We start from the raw sequence: 14,093 nt of genomic DNA on the forward strand, positions 1-14,093 counted from the left end.
AGGAAAAAATAATCAGAAGTTATAATTTTCCTAAAGTTAAATACAAAAATGATTAATAAAGATTTAAGGGAAAAGTAAATACAACTTTCTATTCTCCACAATCTACATCTCATCAAATTCACAGCAGAGATAACTGAATATACCAAAGATTTTTAATTGGATTAGCCATTGATATAATCTCTTGAGTACATTCATTTGACAGATGAAGGCTTTGTCTGTCAACTCAAAAGAAAATATTACCCTGGAAATGTTAAGTTGAGAAGCATTTCAAAACCTTCCTTTATTCAAATTGTAGCAGACTGTTTTGACAAGGAACTGCAGAGAGTATTTCCAGGCAATAAACGGCCAGGTCTTTTTTCTTCTTAGGAGAAAGGAGAGAGGAAAGGGAGAAAGATTGTCATTTATCTTCATGGACATTTGTCTTGCCAAGACATTAATTTTTTTTGGTACATAGTTCATAAGTACATAATGTATTTGATGATGGTGGTTTTTTAGAAGCTATGTTAAATTCTCGTCTATGGCTAAAGATACCAAAATGCATCCGTAGATCTTGTCCAGGGTGGATATCTAATCTGGCTAAGTGAGATGAGATGACTTTTAAAGTAAATATATATGTTTCCTTCTTTTGATAGAAACAGTGATGCAGCTTTCTGGATTGTGTGAAGACTTAGGTCTCTGAGTTTAAGCTTCCAAATTAAGAAAAAAGCAAAAGGCATATACTGCTACTATCATGTATTAGGCCCTGAGCATCTGGACTGTGTGCATGTCGACTGTCTCTGTAGAAGGAATCTTTTCAATGTAACACCACTGTTGCCATCAAAAAATCCTTCCCACCTCTCAGACCATTATAGTAGTTTTCTATTGGTCCACAATAAATTACCACAAACTTAGTAGCTTAAAACACTGCCCACTTATTATCTGTCAGTTTTTGGAGGTCAGAGGTTCACACAGCATAGCTGGGTTATCTGTTCAGTGTTGCACAAGCCTGAAATCAGGATGTTGGCAGAACTGCATTCTCATCTGGGGCTCAAGGCCCTTTTCTAAGCCCATTCAGGTCATTGGCAGAATTCAATTTTTTTGTATTGGAGAACTGAGGTCCCTGTTTTCCTGCTGACTGTCAGCCTGTGATCTCTCAGCTACCAGAGGCTGCCCTTAGGTCATAGCCACGTGGCTCTCTGACTCCTTTATAGAATAGCATCTTACTTTAGAGCCAGCAGGACAATTTTTCTTCTGTCTGCCAAGATGGAGTTGTATAATGTAACTCAGTCACAAGAGGGGCTATCCCGTCATGTTCACAGGCACCCACACTTAAGTAGAGGAAGTAGTACAGAGTGTGCACACTAGGTGGCAGGCATTTCAGAACTCTGCCCGCCATAGCCATGTGCTATCTTAGGCATATTCCTGGCCTACCGTTTCTCACCAACCCATCAGTGTCAATGCAGACTAGCATTCCAGGGGAGATGTGGTGGGTGCTATGTGTAGTCCCTAGATGATCTCATCCTTATGTGATTGTAAACTACCATCAACCTGTTGGTGACCTGCACATCTATCCGTACTTCAAACCCACTCTTCTCTCATAAGCTATCAGTCTCTACACTTCCAGCCTGATGGCCTGTCCACCCTGGAATCCCTTCAGCACCACAATTTTCCCAGATGTCAAAGGACACTCTGTGTAACGTCTTCAACCTGTTTCTAATTTCATAGTCTGTCTCTTAGTTGGTGACACCATGTATAATACCTAGAAGCTTGAATGGCATATTTGTTCTTACTTCTTCAAGCTTCTTATTTTAAAAATTACCAAGTTATGCTAATTTTAGATCATAAATTGTCCTAAAAACTCTTCTCTTGGTCTTTCTGCTGTTGTCCTAAGTAAGACCCTCATCACCTGTCTACTTAGTCTTTCAGCCTCTATCTTCTGCAATAAAAGGGTCCCTTTCATTTGTAAAGAAGATCATGAAACACTGATACTTAAAAACCTCAATGGCTCCAGAGTCCTAAATGAAGGACTGCAACTTTCTTTACAAAGCATCAAGGTCTTCAAAGACCTAGAATTTGCCTATAAAGGGAGTTTCACGTTCTCATTTCTGTGCCTCTCATGTACTTCACAGGAGGGATTAGAGCAAACCTTTCTCATTCTTGTATAAATCACGGTATAATAATCATCTTCATATATAATTGCCAATAAATATTTTCAAATATTTACTGACCCTGAACACGGATGTTTCACGTTTTTGTCATCATTTTAAATAATAAACCAGTTCATTGAGATAATTTAATAATTAATTGGTGTCACTTTTGTAAAAATTACCTTTTAATCCGATAGGAGTAAGCCTTTGAAACAATCCTTGATGGTAAGTAGGACCTGCATATTCCGACACTCTCATCTGAGCTCTTAACCTCCACCTTAGGAACTTCCTGGTAGACAATCTGATATTCTTCTTGGGATGATTCTCCAGTCTTCCATCTCACTTCATAATAAAGTAGAGCCATCCATGTACATGTCAGGGGAGATGATCAGACCAGGCTGGCTCAAAAGAACACAGAGTAAAGCAAAGCTGATTCTAGACTTAGAGTTTCTGGCATGACTTCATATTCATTTCACTTATTAACGCTCACTCGAATCCAGTTGGACTTAATAATGAAAGTTTTTCTTTTCCTGTGCTTGTTCCATTTTCCAGTAGCAACACAGACACAGACACACACACATGGCCCCAAAATACATTTTACCTCTTGAATGAGAAGGGTTACAAGAGCAAACACATTCTGACAAAATACAAATTCCAACATATCTCAAAATAATAAGAGCTATTTATGACAAACCCATAACCAATATCATATGGAATGAGTAAAAACTGGAAGCATTCCCTTTGAAAACTGGTACAAGACAAGGATGCCCTCTTTCACCACTGCTATTCAACATATTATTGGAAGTTCTAGCCAGGGCAGTCAAGCAAGAGAAAGAAATAAAGGGTATTCAAATAGGAAGAGGGGAAGTCAAATTGTTTCTTTTTGCCAGTGACATTTTCATAATCCTATACCTAGGAAATCCCATGTTCTCAACCTAAAGCCTCCTTAAGCTGATAAGCAACTTCAGAAAGTCTCAGAATATAAAATCAATGTGAAAAAGTCACAGACATTGCTATACACAAACAACAGAAGAGCAGAAAGCCAAATCATGAATCAACTCCCATTCACCATTGTTACAAAAACAATAAAATACTTAGGAATACAGCTAACAAGGGATGTGAAGGACCCCTTCAAGAAGAACTACAAATCACTGCTTGGGGAAAAAAGAACACAAACAAATGGAAAAAGCATTTGATCTTCATGCATAGGAATAATCAATTTCATAAAATGGCCATACTGTCCAAAGTAATTTATAGGTTCAATGTTCTTCCCTTCAAACTACCAATGGCATTCTTCACAGAATTAGAAAAAAAAAAAAAAACTACTTTAAATTTCATATGGAACCAAAAAAGAGCCCATATAATCAAGAACTTTCTAAGCAAAAAGAACAAAGGTGGAGGCTTCATGCTACTTGACTTCAAAATATACTACAAGGCTACAGTAACCAAAACAGCATGGTACTGGTACAAAAACAGACACATAGATCAATGGAACAGAATAGCAATCTCATAAATAAGATCACACTTCAACAACCATCTGATCTTCGACAAACCTGACAAAACAAGCAACGAGAAAATGATTCCCTATTTAATAAGTAGTGTTTGGAAAACTGGCTAGCCATATGCAGAAAATTAAAACTGGACCCCTTCCTTACATATTGTACACAAATTAACTCAAGATGGATTAATGACTTAAATGTAAAAACCAAAACCATAAAAACCTTAGAAGAAAATCTTGGCAATACCATTCAGGACTCAGGTATGGACAAAGATGTTATGATGAAATTGCCAAAAGTAATTGTAATGAAAGCTAAAACTGAAAAATGGAACCTAATAAAACTAAACAGCTTCTGCACAGTAAAAGAAACTATCATCAGAGTAAACAGGCAACCTAGAGAATAGAAGAAAAGTTTTGCAATCCACTCATTTGACAAGGATCTAATATCCAGAATTTATATGGAACTTAAACAAATTTACAAGAAAGAAAGAAACAACCCCATCAAAAAGTGGGCAAAAGACATGAACAGACATTTCTCAAAAGAAGACATTTATGTGACCAACAAACATATGAAAAAACACTCAACATCACTGATCATTAGAGAAATGCAAATCAAAACCATAATGAGATACCATCTCATATTAGTCAGAATGGCGATTATTAAAAAGTCAAAAAGCAGTAGATGCTGGTGAGGCTGTAGAGAAACAGGAATGCTTTTACACTGTTGGTGGGAATACAAATTACTTCAACTTTTGTGAAAGACAGTGTAGCAATTCCTCAAGGATCTAGAACCAGAAATATCATTTGATCCAGCAATCCCATTACTGGGTATATACTCAAAGGAATATAAGTGTCTATTATAAAGATACATGTACACGTGTGTTTGTTACAGCAGTATTTACAATAGCAAAGACATAGAACCAACCCAAATGCCCATCAATGATAGACTGGATAAAGAAAATATGGTACATATATGCCATGGAATACTATGCAGCCATAAAAAGGAATGAGATCATGTCCTTTGCAGGGATATGGATGAAGCTGGAAGCCATGATCCTCAGTAAACTGACACAGGAACAGAAAACCAAACATGGCATGTTCTCACTAATAAGTGGGAGTTGAACAATGAGAACATGTGGACACAGGGAAGGGAACATCACACACCAGGGCTTTATGGGGTGGTGGGGGATGAGGGGAGGGAGAGCATCCAGACAAATAGCTAATGCATGCAGGGTTTAATACCTACGTGACGGGTTGAGAGGTGAAGCAAACCACCATGGCACATGTTTACTTATGTAACAAACCTGCACATTCTGCACATTTATCCCATAACATAAGTAAAATAAAATTAATATATATTTATAAATTCAATAAAGCTAAAACTTTTTTTGCTCTATATGTTTATTGACTATATTCCAAGAGGGAAAAACATTGCCTACCATACAGCAAGTGTTCAATGTATATTTGTTAAAAAGCAATCAAAGCCAATTCAACCACCTTGTGTATAATCAATGCTTCTTTCCACCATGGCCATCCCACGACAAACAGGCACAGTTAATTTCACAACAACAATGTGTGGTTTGGTTGCTGTTACTGTCTTAACCCTCATACAAAGTCTGATGTAAGGAGAGTGAGGATTATCCCAATTTTACAGATGATGTAACTGAGATGCAGAGTTTTCATGTCTGGGAAGTAAAGGAAAACATAAAAGTAGATGCCAGCATCATAAAGACCATAGTGTAAATGTTCCTATAGATATACTTACATGAATACATGTCATTTACATTACACCAGCGAATTTCATTTCTGTCTCATCTTACTACCCTAGATGCAAAAAAAAAAAAAAAAAAAAAAAAAAAAAGCACTTTTTTTTCCTTTTTCAGAACTAATATGAATTCTACTGGCTGTCCTGAAAAGCTGTGCCCTTTAATCAACCATAGCCTCCTGAGCTTTTGGTCCCGTGTTGAAAGAAATTTGCTTTCACAGCCTGATTCCCTACCTTTACTCTGGCTTGCATCTCCCTCAGGTGAAGAAATCCCTTTGAAGTTTCTTGTGTCCCGGTCGTCCTATGTAACTCTCATTACCATTGAGAAGGGTTTACAGATGTCGAGACCAAGGGACGGGGCCACTGGCCCTGACTCATCCAGCAAGTCAGATGTGGAATCAGGAAGTCATCCTGGAGTCCTCACTTGCAGGCCTTTTAATCAATTTCATTCTATTAAAAAATCCAACCTTTAAGCAGAACATACACTTGACAAAAATTTAAGTTACAGCAAAATTGCATCTGGAAGAGAGTATCTGTGAGTCTGCAAACCTGTAACTGCAGTGGACACTGTTGTAGGCAAGTGAAACTGTAAGTGAAACAGATCACTGTTATATCTATTGTATATTATCTAAATGTCAACAAAAGCAGCACAAGTAATACTACTGCTGTGAAAAATAACACTTACTCAAAGAGATGTATATAAATATAGGCTGCAGGCATACAGTCTGAAATGCAGCTACTGCTGGCTAAAATCATGTGGCAGACGTAGATATTTTCTCTTCTATTTCTCTGCTCTTGAATTCTATTGATCTAAGTGTTGGTTTGTGTCCCTCTGAGTTTATAATGCTCTTTTAATGGTTGCTAATTGTCATTTACAGAGCTGGACCATATTACCTCAAACTTGTTTAGAGAAAAATAATGTTTTTTGGAAACAAATAAATCTTATCATGTAGCAGGTTAAAGATAATCACAACACAGTTACAGTTAAGTCATAAAAACACATGGACATGTCTCCTCCTCAATTCAAAATCATTATCAGAAAAAGAAGACATGATTCATTTGAAAATAAGACTGTAAAAATATCACAGTGATACCAGTTTATTGAAGGACCTAGATTAAAGTAAGAACTAGAGGTAACAGAACACCTCCCAATTTTATCCTTCACAGTTTCTACTGAAACTAATAATGACTGTAGTGAATAATTAGCCTTTGTGTCTCCCCACAGTTCTGCAAGTAGAATTTATGGTTATAACATACAGACTTTTCAAAGAAAGGAATGTTTATTTGACCTACCTGTATGTCTTGAAATATGTATTTAGCACAGCTGTTCTTTTGTGTTAAACTCATCGCAAAATGCAGCTTTAATGTAACCCACCATTGATCTGCAGTAAGTGGAAACAAAATCTCTCCTTAATTAGTATCATCCAATCACTTTTTTACATTTCTACAGAACACACACTGTGAACTGTTTAATGGACTATTATTTAGAAAAGTGGCAAAGAGCACACCAAAAAAAAAAAAATACGGTGAAAATAAAAACTAGCTGTGTCAATGAAAAATATGTTGTGAAATAATAGAAAATAAGATGTTTCATTAACATGAGCTTCCCCAGCATTTTACCGTAGAGATGAACGGAGCCCCAATTACTGCCAACAATGGAGACAGGGAGAGAGAGAGACAGAGAGAGAGAGAGAGAGAGAGAGATTCATTACCTTCAACACCCTTAACTGTCTACTAGTGAATTCACTTATCTGCTTCTTTTTCTACAGAACCTGCACGGAGCGGGGAGGAATAAACAAAGAACTGAGTGGAGTAAATGTGTCACAAATTACCACAAACACACTGTGACTCAATGCACTTTTCATTTCTCTCCTCATTAACTGTGTCTTGCTCAAAATGAGCGACTGGGTCCAAACATAATCAAGTCCCACAGATAACAATTGACTTGACTGCTGGGGCAGTCACCTCCTCCTAGCTAGTGGGAAATAAAATCAGAAATAAAATGCGTTAAAATAAAATTCAGTCTGTTCTCTTTTCTGCACTTAGATAATTTGAAGACCATCAAGGCCCGTAGAAACAATCCATCTTTCTGTGAAAAAGGAGGTGTCTGAACCACCACGAATAAGGCATGCCTTTAGTGTTATCAAGAGTGAGAATAATTACCCGGCGAAAAGGCCAGCAAAGTGTCTTGGGCACTGGCATTTTTTTTTTTCTGAAGTCTTTATCCATAGTGCTACCCGAACAATAATAAAATAAAAGCCGTGTTACGGAGAGCCAGACAGCAGAGAGGGGGATGGAAAGAAACACAAAATAAAAAGAAGAACCTCTCAGATTGGTGCAACTGACCTATAATTTTGAGAGCACATTATAATTTGAAAGCAGTAGAAAAAGAGTCCTTTTTGTTGTGCTTTTATGTTTTATGTTAGAAGAAGAATTGGTTTCAAGAATTTTTGAATTTTTTTGTGTATGCTCTTTTAGGACCTGGTTTTATCAAAGCAGTGATTTCTCAGCAAAGCTGTGAAGGGCTTCCTGTTTAGAAAGGTGTTTCTGTTTCTTGTTTGAATGCTAGCTAGGATACTTTATTTGACTCTAAATCAGGATGAAGTGCTTGTAAAGGATGCAGCCACTCCAGGTTTGCCTCTTAGAAAGAGAAATGAGTGTAAGAAAAACTCTTCCTTCTTGGGCAGTGGAAACGTAAGCCAGTCACATCAGGAGATGGGTTTCAGACTAAGACTAACCCAGCTTTGCCTGAGAGTGACACCAAATGACTCTGACGCTTTCCTGACTTCTTGCAAAATTTCAGTTTATCTACTTTTACCTCATGCCGCCGTGACTGCAACTAGTTGTTAACCCCCACCCCTAAGGCACCTCTACCATAGGCTAGTATCTCACCAACTGATCCACCAAATGTGGAGGCCAGGAGAGTGGAAGTAGGTTAGGACCACGGAGAACCTCCAGGTGAGGCTGACACCTGCAAAGTGTGAGAACCACAGCAAAACTCACCTCACACTTCTGGGTGTGATGGAAATTACAGTGAACTAGCCCAATAAGTATATTACATTAGTCTGGGGACCAAAATATACAAAACACTAAATACAATTCTAATTAATTGGGATTATAGAATGCCGTCATGCTGGGATAGTTGTCCCTGTTGGTTTGATTTCTTCCACTTCTGCTCTTCAGCCTGTCTCATCTTATCCTGAACCCTGCACCTTGAACCCTGCTTTCTGCTATTCTTACCCCCACTGCTATTATTAATTCTCTGAACTGGACTTGATTGAACACAGATGAGGATCATTCTGGGAGCCATTGGAAGAAAACAAAACACATTGTTCATACATTAAATTGTGTCATTCATCGAAGAGGTAGTGGGACAGTTTTGCAAAGGAAACAACATTCTTATAACTATATCAACAACTGAAATTTCTTTGAGCAAAAACCATGCCCTCCAGAATGTATGGTGGAGGTTTCCCCTGTACAATAGGCTAGTATCTCACCAACTGTTCTATTTTTGTGTCTTATGTTTAGGTGCCAGAGTGGGACGTGGTGGGAAGCTAAAGAATAAAAGAACAAAATGAGGACAGCTCCAATTTCATTGTGGGGTGATTCTCAAATGCAGTGGCTATCAGAATCATCATTAAACCTAATGAGAAATGTGGAGGCCAGGACAGTGGAAGTAGGTTAAGACCATGGAGAACCCGCAGGCGATGCTGACACCTGCAAAGTATGAGAACCACAACAAAACTCATCTCATAGTTCTGAGTGTGACAGAAATTACAATGAATTAGCCCAATAAGTATATCACATTTGTTTGGGGGACAAAAATACACAAATTACTAAATAAAATTATAATTAATTAGGATTATAGCTCAATTTGATATGATTGATACCATTATACTCCCACATGTGACTTGGGATTAAAATTCCCTTTTTTCTAGTCTAGAGTTTAGTCAAATTATTGAATTCTAAAATCACCAAATGCTATTTATCATGGGTCTACAGGGTTCTCATAGGGATCTTACAAGATTACTCCAGTTTCTGCTGTGGGGAACATAAAGTTTGAATCAGTATCTAATAGACCTAATTAGATGTTAATTTTAAAATCTATGTATAGATAAATATATTTGCACAAAATTAAGCCAATGTCCTTTCTGTAAGAATTCTCAGGGACTTAATGTTTCTCGTATGCTGAGTAAATTCAAGAGATGGAAGTATTTTCCAAATTTATTTCATTGTGGAAAACTATTCCAGAAACATCTCATCAAATGAGACTCCACTGAAGCATCTTTGGGAATCACCAATCTAAATTAAAATATTAATATCACATCATGAGAAAAAAAATCTACTCCATTTAAAAGGAGACAAGTTTTAGTTTTTATTTATAAGTTCAGTTTTAAATAAGAGGGTCTTAATAACTGAAGATGAAAAGACAACACTTACAAATGATATTAAGAGTGTGATAGAATGATTTTTCTCTTTAAAATGCTTGTCATGTCAAATCTTAAGAACATTTTCTATGCTGACATTGTTGGCACTGTACAAGATGTGCTTTAAAAACAAACAAACACTAGACCGTTCTCTTAAAAAAGTGGAAAAAGGAAGGTTAGGAGTGAAAGTGGGTACAATTTTTCTTTTATAACTAATCATGGGGTTCCTAAACATAATGCATTTCATAATCAATTATCTTTTGCATCTTGCTGGGTCCGGTGATTGTCCAACTGATAACAAGTAGATGAGTTTGGTTGTTCTTTTGTCTTTCCCAATATGCAATCTATCATACTGTTTCTAAGATACAAACGATATCTTGAAAACAGCAAGATGACTAGCCCAGAGAAGCTGGATTTGAAAAATTGGCAGAGGAAAGGTTTGAATAAGACTTGTCAAGCGAGTCATAAGACACATCTGCAGTCTAATAAAAGAAAATTGCATTTTCTTGGAGTTGTATTTACTTAAAAATTTATTTCCATAAATTTTCAATTATTGGATACCCTTATTTGCCAGCCATATTAAACTTGGATAAAAGCCTCATTGATGGGATTGCATCATTTGATAATGGGCTCGTACCTGTTTCAGTTACCTGACAGCTCAATAGGACATGGGGAAAACATTTAAAATATTCTCATTTTACAGAAAACAACACACAGAGAGAAGAAGGTGAAAACATTTGTCCATCACTTCCATGCAACAAATGTGAAGTTTCACCCCTTCGTTTCTTCCTCCTCCCTATTGGAGTTTATTGCCTCCTTTCTCATACCTCCTTTTGCCGATGGGAGACGCCATGCACTGACCAAAAGTGTTTCAGCTGGAAATACGCTCACAGAATCTAGGAGAATTATCCAGTAAAGAGGCCAATATCATGATCTGTGGCAACCTTCCAAAATACCACCGAAAAGTTGGGGGATATTTTAGTTTATTTCTCATGAAGGCACTTCAAAGGACATTAACTCTAGCCAGGACTGTCAGACAGCTTTGTGCTTTATGTTATTGTGACGTTCCTAGTAGTTTTGTTTGGAATTAGGTCATAGAATAGTTAAAAAAAATCAATCACAGCCAATCTTACTATATTTGTATTCAAGTAATAAATAGAAATTTTGAATAACACTGAAATTTAGTGGTGCATAGTTGTACATCCAGTGAGCTAAGCCATGCTGGTTTCATTATACTTCCATTTAATTTTCTAATTAATCTCAGAAAACATTAATTAATTTAGTCTTTTCCACAGGAAGCCTGGCACCCTTGGGCCTAAAACACCACAAATATTGCTGGCCTCGAGCAGTAGTAATCAAAATTTCTAATTTGTTTGAATGATCCAGTATATTTTTCCTTACTTCTCTCTCTGTAAATATTCCTTAATGTTGCTTTAACCCTTTGATTTTAGATTTTCTATGAATGCATGAATGAAAGAGTGAATAGCTATCTCGTGACAAAGAGAAATGACAAGGCAGAGACGATGAGAAGACGTGCTTTTATATGGAGACAGTTGACTTTTTTTGCTGGAAAAATGCATGCGCATGTTCCAGAGGGATCCTAGTTTGATGCTGTTTGAGTGTGGAGCCACCCTGCCATCTGCCCCGTCATCCACCAGAATGACTGTTCACTCATCACAAAACTTACAACGTTAACTCACAGCGAGATACGTATACGGAAAAATGAACACCGTTAAAATACAAAAGGACTGAAATTGTAGTTCTCTCTTACGTTTTGCCATCGAAAGAACACGTATTTCACAGCTTCACTCTTTCTGAAATAACAAACAAACAAAACAAAACAAAACACAAGACAAAAGAAAACCGGCGAAGGTGATTTCATTGACCCCAATTTTGGAAGCAAGGAGAAACAAGCATGTGAGATAAAGTCTACAAAGCAGTGCAAAGCTACTTAAAGAAGAGATATTTGAGCTGTAATGCAAATGCATCATTTAAAAAAGAATAATTTATCTCTGTTGACAACAGAGGGTGTAATTAGACTTTCTATATATCATACTGCATATGTTGAAGGAGTTATCACACTGTTATATTTAGATTGGAAATGTCCTTAAAATTTTACTGCAAAATAGATTCTACATAATTTTTTTTATTGTACACCTTTTTAGAGAATAATGATTAAATTAATGCCCTTGTACTAGTAACCAAAATTAGAAACTAAAAAACTACCTTCTTAAAAGCTTCCTCTGTGCCTCTCAACAAGAGTAGCTCCCTTTTCCTCAGAGGTAACTGCAGTATTACCCTAATTTTGTTTTCATCTAATTTGCTTCTTTCTAACTATATTCATGTATCTGTATCCCCAAACACTACCATATTCGTTTCAACCTATGTTTGGACTTTTTATCAATGTAACTACTCTGTGTTGCATTCTCTTTTGAGATTCATTCATGTTAAAGCCTAGGCAATAGTTTATTGGTTTCTTAGTGCTATATTCTATTGTGTAATGTGGCACCATTTATTTGACCATTGTTACTACTTAAGACTATTTGAATTAGTTCCAGTATTTACTATTATGAACAATTTTGCTATAACATCTCTTGGTTTGTTGTGTAACCATTTCTCTAGGCTATATATCTAGGATTAGACTTGCTGGATAAAAATGTCTTTATACATTCAACTTTGAAAAGTAATGGCAAACATTTTCCATAAAAAGTCATACCAAATTACTTTCCTACCAACCGCAGAGAAGAATTTCTGATGTTTCACATTCTAGGCAATGTTCAATATTATCTGATTTTTAAGAAATATTTGACAATTCAATAATTTGAAAAAGATATTTTATTATGTTTATAATTTGCATTTTATGACTACAAATAAGATGGAACACTTTTTCATTTGTTTATGAACTTTTCATATGTTTTCTGTGGAATGGCTTTTCATTGCATTTGTTCATTTTTTGAATTGACTTTTAAAATCTTATTAATATTTTAGAAGTTCTTTATTTATTTTAAATATGAATTCCTCATCAATGATATGTGTTAGAATTTCTTCTCTAAGTATCCGGTTTGTCTTTTTAATCTTATAATGATGATTTTATAGACAGAGGTTTTTAATATTAAATGATTTAAGTTTATCAAACTTTATTTGCACTTATACTTAGCACTTTTTTTTGGACATAAATTCTTCGTTGTCTTGAAATCACAAAGATTGCCCTATATTGTCTTCTTAAAGTTTTATGTATTTAGCTCCTACATTTAAGCCTTTAATTAACCTACTACAGATTTTGAGGTGTGTTTAAAGGTGGGAATCCAATTTTATTTTCTCTCATAACAACCTACTCCCAAGCTAACAATTGTTACAATTGTTACACAGGTATTGACAGAAGACATTAAACTATGGGTCGGGGACAAAGGACGTCTTATTTGCCACAGCAATAGAAGTAGCTAGGATGTCACGATTTTTGTGCAAATTTTCCAAACTGCAATTCTCACAGGATAATGTGAAAAGGGCTAGGTGATGCCTATGCATGCAGCGGGTTGTGTTATAGGAGAATAACACTACAATGAAGGAGCCCAATATTTTATAATGAGCATTGAGCCTATCTAAACTGTGCCTCAAAGGGAGACATTATTATTCTGAACAGTAAATAAATCTGCCCTTTGGAAGAAGACACTATTTCTGTCCTCCAGGCTGTTTGCAATACAAGCATCCTTGTAGCACAGAGAAAAGTAGCCAATGCTTCTGCCCACAAGATGTGTAGAAACGTGAGAGACTTACTGCAAAGTGTCTTCTAGTTATGTTTTTTATTATCTAAGAAAATTCCTTAAAGTTATAATTTGGTAACATGTTATCTCTTTATGAAACCATAAATAGAAAATAATATTCTATTTATTTCTTCTTTCCTTAGGCTTATCCTATTTCTTCTTACCTAATTTCTAAGTTGAATCATTTATTCATGAAATCTGAGCATTTTTAAAAAATTATTCAAGGTTACCATTTTCTCTTGAGAACTTAGCTTTAGTTATATCTCATAGATTGTTACTATTTTTCTCTTATTCCTTTTCATATTCTAATTTTTATTATGATTTACTACTTGACCAATGAGGTATAAAATATGGTTTTCAATGCAAGTATGTAGAATATCTCTAATTATCTTTTCTTGTTAGTGCTTTCTAACTTCATCGTATTGAGGTTATATCAGAGAAAGCTCTGTGTGACACAACCCCTGAGATATTTTTTTGAGGCTAGCTTTACAATGTAGCCTTTCATCAGTTTTCATA

The sequence above is a fragment of the Macaca mulatta genome, chromosome 13, assembly GCF_049350105.2.
Source record: "Macaca mulatta isolate MMU2019108-1 chromosome 13, T2T-MMU8v2.0, whole genome shotgun sequence".
NCBI classification, from domain to species: Eukaryota; Metazoa; Chordata; class Mammalia; order Primates; family Cercopithecidae; genus Macaca; species Macaca mulatta.